The sequence below is a fragment of the Choloepus didactylus genome, chromosome 6 (assembly GCF_015220235.1).
Source record: "Choloepus didactylus isolate mChoDid1 chromosome 6, mChoDid1.pri, whole genome shotgun sequence".
Taxonomy (NCBI): domain Eukaryota; kingdom Metazoa; phylum Chordata; class Mammalia; order Pilosa; family Megalonychidae; genus Choloepus; species Choloepus didactylus.
Window position 1 is genome coordinate 19,170,042 of NC_051312.1, and position 11,125 is coordinate 19,181,166.

Consider the following 11,125-nt stretch of genomic DNA (forward strand, 5'->3'; position numbering starts at 1 on the left):
CATCTTATCCTTTGGATTATGTTTGCCATATTTTTCCCTCTCTCTATTAATATCCTTTATTGTACCCATACCAAATCTCTTTAGTACTGAACCTTTCTCCAAGTCTCTCTGTCCTGTCTTTGTTTCTCTGTCTGTAGGGCTCCCTTTAGTATCTCCAGTAGGGCAGGTCTCTTGTTAGCAAATTCTCTCAGCATTTCTTTGTCTGTGAAAAATTTAAGCTCTCCCTCAAATTTGAAGGAGAGCTTTGCTGGATAAAGTATTCTTGGCTGGAAATTCCTCTCACTCAGAATTTTAAATATATCGTGCCACTGCCTTCTTGCCTCCATGGTGGCTGCTGAGTAGTCACTACTTAGTCTTATGCTGTTTCCTTTGTATGTGGTGAATTGCTTTTCTCTTGCTGCTTTCAGAACTTGCTCCTTCTCTTCTATGTTTGACAGTGTGATCAGTATATGTCTCGGAGTGGGTTTTTTTGGATTTATTCTATTTGGAGTTCGTTGAGCATTTATGATTTGTGTATTTATGTTGTTTAGAAGATTTGGGAAGTTTTCCCCAAGAATTTCTTTGAATACTCTTCCTAGACCTTTACCCTTTTCTTCCCCTTCTGGGACACCAATGAGTCTTATATTTGGACGTTTCATATTATCTATCATATCCCTGAGGTCCATTTCGAGCTTTTCAATTTTTTTCCCCATTCTTTCTTTTATGTTTTCATTTTCCATTCTGTCATCTTCCAGGTCACTGATTCGTTGTTCAACTTCCTCTAGTCTTGTACTATGAGTGTCCAGAATCTTTTTAATTTGGTCAACAGTTTCTTTAATTTCCATAAGATCATCCATTTTTTTATTTAGTCTTGCAATGTCTTCTTTATGCTCTTCTAGGGTCTTCTTGATTTCCTTCATATCCCGTACTAGGGTCTCATTGTTCATCTTTAGTTCTTTGAGTAGCTGCTCTAGGTGTGTCTCTTCTGGTCTTTTGATTTGGGTGCTTGGGCTTGGGTTATCCATATCGTCTGGTTTTTTCATATGCTTTATAATTTTCTGTTGTTTTTGGCCTCGTGGCATTTGCTGACCTTGATAGGGTTCTTTTAGGGTTTGTAGACCAGTTGAAGTCCTTATCTCTAATATATCAGATCTACAGCTTCGTGGAGTACACTTTCTCTAACTAACCAGCAGGTGGCGTCCACGAGCCACCTGTTCTCCACAAGCCAGATCTCCCCTGCTTAGCCTTTTTGGTGAGTGGGGGGAGTGAGTCTTGTGGGGCCCAATTGGTGTCCCAAGCTTGCGTGTGTAGTTGGTGTTGCCTGCCCTGTATGTGGGGCGTGTTTCTGGGCAGTCGGGGAGGGGGGGTGGCCCTAACAATCAAATCTCCCTGATGATCCTAGAGTTTTAAAGCTACTGCAATAGTCTAATCCTTCAGTTCAGTCCTGCCACAGTTTGTCTCTGCCACTGACCCACAAGTCTTTGGTATTGGCGTATGGCTCCTGAGACTTGCAAGTGGGCCCCTCTTCCAGGCTGTGCACCCCGGGTCCTCTGTTGAGGGATGACTGTGCTATGTCACAGGTGAGTGCCGTCCCCCCAGGGCAGTTATGGGCTGCTGGGCTGTGCTGGGAGGCTCCCAGTCTGCTCAAATGATGGCTGAATGGGGCTCTGTTAATTCACACTGCTCCCCCTTCCCAGCTCTGGGACATTCAGCTGAGGTTGCAGGGAAGGCTAATGTCCACGCCCAGTTTTGTGGTGTGTGCCTGTTATTTGAAGCACTTCCGTCACACTGGGTTGTCTGGGGCAGCTCTGGGCTATGGGGCTGGCGATGGGCAGGAGTGTTTCCTGTCCACCAGGATGGTGGCTGTGAGCGGACACCCCCCTTTTCTTGGGAAGTTGTGTTGTTTAGTGAATTTTCTCAGCCACTGGATTATTGCCTTTTGTCTCAGAGCTCTCTTAGTTCTGCTCTTGACTTGACGTGCCCAAATTTCAATTCTTTGAAGCTTTCTGTATTGAGCTTCTTAGAGTAATTGTTTTAGAAAAAGCAAAAAAGGATTTAAAAAAAAAAAAAAAAAAAAAAACGGCCCTCCTCAGAGATCTAATGGGTTATTGAAATGCTAATAGACAAAGCAACCAGGGCCATTAAGGAAAGGTGCCCAGGGCAGAGAGATCAGCCTTGCTTCGGGATTTGCATATGCGCCTCAAAGCCTGATCTCCGCCCTTCCCCTTTCTGTGTTCACCAGAACTCCAAAAATCCTCTGCTTTTATTTTGGAGTTTTTCGTGTTGTTTTTTTTCTATGCCTGTCTCCTCTCTGCTGGGCTGGCTGCTCTCAGAGTCTCTGGTGTCTGGCCTCAGTCTATCTATGGTTGGAGTTTGAATCAGTAGAATGAGTTTCCGGTAAGAGCAGCCACTGCAATTCTCCCTTCTCCTTCCTGGAGCTGACAGCCCCTCCTCCCCCGGGACTGAGCCTGGCAGGGAGGGGCGCGGGTCCCCTGGCCGCAAAAACTTACAGATTTCGCTGATCTCAGCAGTTCCACGTTTTCATGAGTGTTGTATGAAGTATGCCCAAAGACAGATTGCTCTGTGGTGTCCAGTCCACGCAGTTCCTGGCTTTTTACCTACTTTCCTGGAGGAGTAACTAAAACATACAGCTCACCAGTCTGCCATCTTGCCCCGCCTCTTCTTTGACTTTTAACATAACACAAAAGATTCAATGTTTAAAGAAACCTGGGAAACTGGATTAAATGAAGTTAAACAAGTTCCCTTACTAGAGGCTTTCCCAGAGACTTTAGTTTGATAATATACTTTACATATCTCCAAAATGGAGTGTATAGTCTGCAGCAAATCTCAAATTATTTTACCATGGAGCACTTTCTTAGCTACTGTGGTATAACAAACTCCCACAAATTCAATGAATGCAACAATTTATTCTCACACTCACAGGTCTGTAGCTTAGCCAGCATGATTTAGGCTGGGCTGGGCTGAGCATAGAAAAGCTTTGGGTCAGCAAATTAAATAGGGCATGCTCTTATTCTGAGAATGGCAAAAATGCAGGAAGACAAAGCTCCACTGCCAAAGCATATTTCAAGCTTTTTAATATCAGGTCTGCTATTGTACCAACAGCCAAAGTAGATCTACATAGCAGAACCCAACATCATGAGTTAGGGGAGGGGAGTATATTCTACTTGCAATAGGAGGGGAAGGGGAATGAATATTTTCTGAACATTAATTCAAACTATCACAGTCTGCTACTCTATTGTCTGTAAATATTCATATCTCCCCCACTCCAACCACATGTAAAATATACTTATCACCACCCTAAGACCCCCACAAACTTCAAGAAATTATAGCAACAGGCTTGAAGTCTAGGATCTCATGATCTCCATCAGGTCCAGATGAAGTCCATTGGTCTAAAGAATATGAATGAGTTATCCATCCCACAAATCCCAACACACATTGGTTACCAGGAAAGAAAACTATAATGAACACTCCAATTTGAAAAGGGGAGGAATGGGAAGCACATAACAGTCATTGATCCTTAGCAATTCTGAAATCCTACTGGGAAAATGTTCCCAGGCCATGAATCTTATCCCTTGGTGTTGGTGACTGCAATTGAATGTTCCTCATGGCTCTTAGAAAATATCATGACCCTGAGATCTTTTTTGTACTCTAAAGCATGTTAATCTTAAATTCATATAGCTTGTATTTTAGATTTTACTCTTTCAATTAGTATTTAACCACTTAGAGTTTACCAAAAAGAAGGCATTGTAAGTTTTGGTGAGAAGTGGCATAAAACTACCTGGATTTGGACTTTTGCTCCATCACTTTATAGCTGGAAATTACTAAAAAACATCCCCTTCAATTTCCTCATCTTCAAAATGGGGATAATAATACCATTCTCATAAAGTTAAGGAGAAAATTGAATGGAGAGAGAGAGCAAAGAGACTCTTCAATAAGGCACCCTAGTTTTTACCAATCAGTGGCTTGTTTCCCACTCTTCCAAATTCCAGCTTTCTTCCTACTTTTTGGTCTGAATCTGTACACATTCAATGACATTGTAGTGTTCAGAGTGAAATTTTCAATCTGAATTTTAATGTACAACCCTCTAATTACAGGCGTGAAGATCACAGAAATCACCAACATTCCTCAGTGCCAACAATGTGCCAAGCATCATGCAAACACTTCACACATAGCATTTCACTTAAAAATAAAATTATAAATCACTTAAAATGTATCATTTTTTAAATACAAGAAAATATCCTCATAGATGGCAAGAACTCTTTCTTTGGGTAGGAGTCCTCATAAATCAATTATCCAATGGTCTCCTGGTCATCTCTCCATTCCATTTTGTTCTTCTCTGGGACAATGTTACTTTTACTACTGATGTCAGCTTTCCCTGTTGTTTCCATTACAAAACTTAATTTCAAATCTTTATCAATAAGTCTCCCAGATTAAAAATAGAATTTCTTTGTTGATATTCTGTCTCTGTCTGTCATTCACTTTCCTGGAGTTGTGTTTCATGGGAAACCCCTTGTTGGAAGACTCCCTACCTTTGAGGAACTGATTCCAAGCCTAGTATGTTACAAACACTTGCAAATGATAATTAGAGCCCATATGGTTAGTACAACAGAGAAGGAGGTTGTTGATGAGCATTTCACAGAACTGTGAAGAAAATTAGGACAACTCAGCTTTATTAAGAGTTTCCCTGAGGATCTTCTTCAATGACTTGTTCATCAGAATGTAAAACTGGAAGGTTTATCACGGGGCTCACTACTATTTAAAACATGGGCACAGCCTTGCCCCTCTCCAAGGACTTTTCTAAATTACTGCATATATAGATTAAGGCTAGAATCCTAAAGATAAACCCAACTGAATTTATGTGTGAGGCATAGGTAGAGCAGGTCTTTGCTTGGCAACCTGATTTTCAAATGCTTAGATGGTCTATTTAATGAACAGGTAAGAGAACAGAGTCACAAATAGTCTGGTAAGAATAATAAAAAGCAAAGAGGAGAATCAGTTGCTGGAGGAAATTATCCTCCAGGTCAGTGTGAGCAACTATGGGAGGTAACATAAATGAAACCAATTAGTGAGGGTCACAGAAAAGGAAGAAGGTGAAGCATGTGCATAGGATTTTGTTTGTCCAAGGCCTCTAAAATATGCAGCTATTAGCTTCTGCTATGTATCTTGGAAGTCATGATGGTGACATGGAGTGAGGGTTGAAAACAGCCACGTGGTAATCATGGACAATCTGGAAATATAACCCTGTTTCCAAAAATGACACCATCAGTTCAGTCAGGTAATATTTTGAGATTTTAAGCAATGGCATACCAACCACCACTACCACCACTACCCCAAAATCTTGTGTTTCTAATAGTCCTTTATGAACATGACTCTGGAAGCAGTAATTAATTGTCATGCACATTCCTTCCAGGAATGGTCCTGGTACAAACTGGACCAAAGGAACCAGATGAATTTCCCAATAGATTTTTTTATTGCATTAAAGAAATAATAGTTTTAACACCAAGGCTTTTAATTGAAAGAGAGCTTTTGTTGAAAGATAAAATGTATTCCTTGGAATTTCCCAAAATGGTTCTTTCAATATAAAGAGTAATCATGAAAAGCAGAAACCAGTGAGTATTTACCATGAGCATAAAATTCACACTATAATAAACAGTCATTTTCCCACCTAAAAAGAAAAAGATTTTATCAGCAGGCAAGATAGGAGAAAATCAGAGAGTATCCTGATTAGATTATAGATGCTGTTTTGATCCTTATAAAAGGACCCAGTGCCCCAACATCCCCCAAACCCCTGGATAACTCTCAGAAGGATCAGTAGGTGATATAAGTCCCTCACCATTTTTTGAAAGTATCTGAAAGAGGAGGTACCTGGGCTTGACCTCCTAATGTAATAAACTTCCTAGTGATTCTCTGCATCTGACACAGCAGCAGAGCAACATACCACCAATGGTTGATGGATGTGCCTAGGTAGAAGGGACAAGAGCTACTTCACAGAATCCTGACACCTAGGTATAGAAAAGAACTAAGAGGATTGGAAAACCAAACTGATCTGAGGACCATACAAAGAGAACGCAGAGTATATGTCTCTTAAGAGAGAAGCCATGGCTTGAACAATGAGAGCAGCAGATACAAGCACATGACAAGGAGAATCAGAAAAGATGTAGCTATATATGCAAAAAGAACAGTAAGAACAGAAGGAATTAGTTGTACTAAATACCCAATGCTAGGATGACATATAAAACCCCTGGGATTTTAAGTTACTTCCAGGGATAAGAAAGCAATAAAGAAGACAGAGAGTGTGTGTGGTTTGAAGCTGTATGTACTCCCAGAAAAGCATGTTATTAAAGTGAATCCATTCCTGTGGGTGTGAACCCATTGTAAGTAGGACCTTTTGATGAGGTTACTTCAGTTAAGGTGTGGCCCACCTCATTCAGGTTGGGTCTTAATCCTATTACTGGCATTGCTATAAACAGAATGAATGCAGAGAGAGAGAGAAAGTCACAGAAGCAAGAAACTAAAATCAATGAAACCCTGAAGAGAAGGGAGACACCGGCAGATGCTGCCATGTGCCTTACCATGTGGCAGAGAAGCCAAGGATTGCTGGCAGCTGGTTATCAGGAAGAAAACATTACCTTGATGATGCCTTTATCTGGACATTTTTCTCAGCCTCAGAACTGTAACCTTTTTTTATAATTCCCATTGTTAATGTCAACACATTTCATGGTATCTCCTTTCAGCAGCCTAGCAAACTACATCAGAGAGAGAATCTTGAACTGACTGAGTTAAAATCCTGAATGGACCATGTTTAAAGCTGAAAGTGACTGAGTTGCCATGAATTGGAAAGACCAATTTTTGCCATAAGTGGGAAAATGTTGAGTTCAGTTAAAATAAAATTTTAAGAAGTTATTTTTGTTGCCCAACTGTGTTAAGAGTGTAAATTATAAATAGTCACACTTCCTAGAATGCAAAGCAAAAATGCCAACAGGTGCAGATGGGATAAAAAATATGAAAATGTTAGCAGTCACAAAAGCTAAATATCTGTTAATAAAAGCTTCAAGTAGTACATATAATGTGTATGATAAATTTCTTAAATAACAGAAGAAAATTTCCTTGAGCCTAAAAAAATAATCTTAAGCCTTTGGATCCAAAGTGCTCACCAAGATCTTAATACCAGTATTGAACAAAATTATACTTCTAGCCTCAAGAATAGAAGGAAAACCATATACATTCCTGGAAGTTAAAAAAAAGAAAAAAAAGGTTTTCTATAAGGGAACAAGAAGTAGAATGTCATCAAATTTTGCATTGATAGTACTGAGTCCCAGAAGCCATAAGAAAGAAAAATGTCTATGAAGATCAGAGAAAGGATTTTGAAGCCAGAATTCAATAACCAACCAAACTATCAGTCAAATGTGAGGCAATCATGCAAGAATCATTCTCTGATCACTGATCACATTGTAAGGCACACAGAAATTAATGACAAAGGTATAAACAAAAATAATATCAACAATTTTGACTTGTCAAAATAGCCTACTCAGCTACATTTGAGAGAGAATGAATCTCACTGTGAAATTTCAGAATATTTTTGAAATATTAGAAATGGCAGACAATGAGAAGTTCATCTTAAAGCTTATGAATTATAACAACAATGGTAAAGGGAAAAATATATATCAGCTAATGCTTTTATTAGACAATGAGGAAAACTAAAAATAAATGAAGCATGTATTACAAGAAAATAGCATGCACACACACACAATAAGCCAAAAGTGTCTAGAAGAAACTAAAATACAAACAAAGAGTAGAAAGTAATGATATATAAAACAAATTTTAAAGTGGACATGGTAAATAAAACTAAATAAAACTTTGAAATGATCAATAACACAGACATACATATGGCCAGTCCATTGGGAAAAAAAAGAAATAGAAAACAAAAATCTGATTAGGTCTGAGAAAGGGGAAAACACAGTTTGTGGAGGGAATTTTAAATATGAGAAAGAACACTTCATACCAATCAGATGTGTGCAGAAAATTAAATATGACTTTGAGTTGTGTATATCAATATAGCTAAATCTCAAAAACACTATGTTGAACAAAGTACTGGAGAATGCAAACATTGTAACACCATTCACGTGAAGTTTTAAAGTAAGTTCAAATTAACTGTTGGTTATTATATAGACAAAAATATGTAGTGTAAAAATATAAAGGTATGATTGAGAATGTTAATACCAAATTCAAGATCTCAGTTATTCTTGGAGAGGGAAAAGGTAAATATACAAAGGGTTTTTAAAGTATCTCTAAAGGTAGGGCAAGATGGCAGCATAGGGAGTTGTGTAACTTAGCCCCATAAAGCAACTACTAAATAGCCAGAATTAACTAAAACTTAGGCTGGAACAACTGTTTAGGGGACATCCATGACCAGACACACATCATACACCAGACTAGAATAGGTGGAACAGCTGAGATCACAGAGTTCCCAAAACCGTGGAGCTGGTGTCCCTCCCCCACTGGCATGGAAGACTGAGTTGGGACATTTCCTTCTGGGAGCATGAGAAGGTAGCTCAACCAAGCTCCAATTGCAATTTTAATTAACAAACTTGGACTACTGAATACAAGCTATAGGCAAAGATAAACCCAGGGCAACAGGAAAGGAACCCTGAAGTCTCTTCCAGCAGGGCTGATGAAGAAATAAATAAATAAATAAATAAATAAATAAATAAATAGGCCTTTGGATTTGACTGAGCTCAGAATATTGGAAAATAGCTGTGTCCCAAAAAAGGGGCACATAGAACTGGGTACCAACTCCAGTCAATTAGCAAAACTGGGGACTGGGGACTAGCTCTGAAAAAGGAATTTCTTTCTGATTTCTTTTTTTTCTCTCAATCTAAGTAGGCTCAGAAAGCCTCAGGCATTTCAATTGCTTGTGCTGACCAGGCAAGGGTGGAGTTAAGGTAGTTACAGAGACAAAGGAAGAAGTCAAGTGAAGGAAATAATTCCCTAAAGGGCTTATCCTCCCTAAGAAAAGGGGGAGGGGTGAGGCCCAGCTCAAGTGGCTGCCCTCCCTCAGAGAATTCAGACCCTGAATTCAGGGCCTGGGGAAAAAGAATAAAAACAAAAAACAACTTAAGCTTGGCTTCTGATTCACCCTAGGCCACTGGAAGGGACAGGGCTTGCTGAGAATTAAAGGTATCACACCTCTTTTTGCTGGTAGGGAGCTGCAGGCTGACAATCACAACCTGCTGGGCAGGACAGGAAAAGCACAGAGTCTAGAGGCCTCACAGGAAAGTCTGACAATCTGCCAGGGCCAATCCTCAGGGAAACTTGATACTGATTACACCCTCCTCTGGAGACCTGGGCCATCTGGTCTGGGAAAATCTGATGGGAGTAATCAAGGGAAACCAGATGCCTAGACCACAAAAAAATTCTGAGTCGCACAAGGGAAAATGAAGATATGGTCAAGTCAAAGGAAAAAACTTACACTTCAAGTGAAATACAGGAGTTGAAACAAATAATTAAAGATGTACAAACAAATCTTTTAAATCAGATCAACAAGCTGAAGGAAAATGTGGCAAAAGAGATGAAGGATATAAAGAAGACACTAAAGAAGAATTCATAAGCTTGAAAAAACAAACGGCAGAACTTATGGGAATGAAAGGCAAAATAGAAGAGATGAAAACACAATGGAGACATAACAGAGCAGATTTGAAAAGGCAGAAGAAAGGATTCATGAACTAGCAGACAGATAATCAGAAATCTTACATACAAAAGAATAGAGAGGGAAAAGAATGGAAAAATATGAGCAGGATCTCAGGAAATTGAAGGACAACACTAAGGACATGGATACATGTGTCTTGGGTGTCCCAGAAGGAGAAGAGAAGGGAAAGGGGACAGAAAGAATAATGGAGGAAATAATCACTGAAAATTTCCCATCTCTCATGAAACACATAAAATTACAGATCCAAGAAGCACAGCATACCCCAAACAGAATAGATTCAAATAGACCTACTTCAAGACAATTAATAATGAGATTATCAAATGTCAAAACAAAGAGAGTATTCCGAAAGCAGCAAGAGAAAAGTGATCTATTACATACAAGGGAAGCTCAATAAGACTATGTGTGGATTTCTCAGTAGAAACCGTAGAGATGAGAAGGCAGTGATATGATATACTTAAGATACTGAAAGAGAAAAACTACCAACCAGAATTCTATATCCAGAAAACTGTCCTTCAAAAATGTGGGAGAGGAGGAATTGGCCTGTGGGAGACCCAATGACGAGGGGCTGATCAGCTGACCGAAGAACAAATTGCTGAATTCAATGAAGATTTCTCTCTATTTGATAAAGATGGCGATGGCACCATCACAACAAAGGAACTTGTAACTGTCATAAGGTTAGAACCCAACAGAAGCTGAATTACAGGATATGATCAACGAAGTGGATGCTGATGGTAATGGCACCACTGACTTCCCAGAATTTTTGACATGATGGCTAGAAAAATGAATGACACAGACAGTGAAGAAGAAATACACAAGGCATTATGAGTCTTTGATAAGGATGGCAATGGCTACATCAGTGCGGCAGAGCTATGCCACGTCATGACAAACTTAGGAGAAAAACTAACAGATGAAGAAGTAGATGAAATGATCGGAGAAGCAGATATTGATGGAGATGGACAAGTTAACTTTGAAGAATTCATACAGATGATGAATGCAAAATGAAGACCTACTTTCAGCTCCTTTTCCCCCCTCTAGAAGAATCAAATTGAATCTTTTACTTACATCTTGCAAAAAAATAATAATAATAAGCTCATTTATTCATTCTGTTTCTGTATAGCAATACTGAATTTCAAAAGTACCTTCTGTCCACACACACAAACAAAATCTGCATGTATTTGTTGATGGTCCTGTCCCCTAAAGATCAAGCTACACATCCATTTTACAATATAAATACTTATACTACCTTAATGATAAGGAAGCACTTAGTGAATTCCTTAAAGTTCCATTTGCTGATGGTTAATACACTGTTTGGGCTGGCCAGTTTTTCATGCATGCAGCTGGATGATTGAGCACAGTCAGGCATTTGTTTTAAAAATGAAAAATGAAAAAACAAATTTGAAACCTATTCAAAAGAGTTCT

General features: G+C 39.2%; 1 pseudogene; it reads left to right on the forward strand.

Moving 5' to 3' along the window:
* Window positions 1-7,593: 7,593 nt before the first annotated feature.
* Window positions 7,594-10,708, forward strand: LOC119536650 (annotated as a pseudogene).
* Window positions 10,709-11,125: the final 417 nt, after the last annotated feature.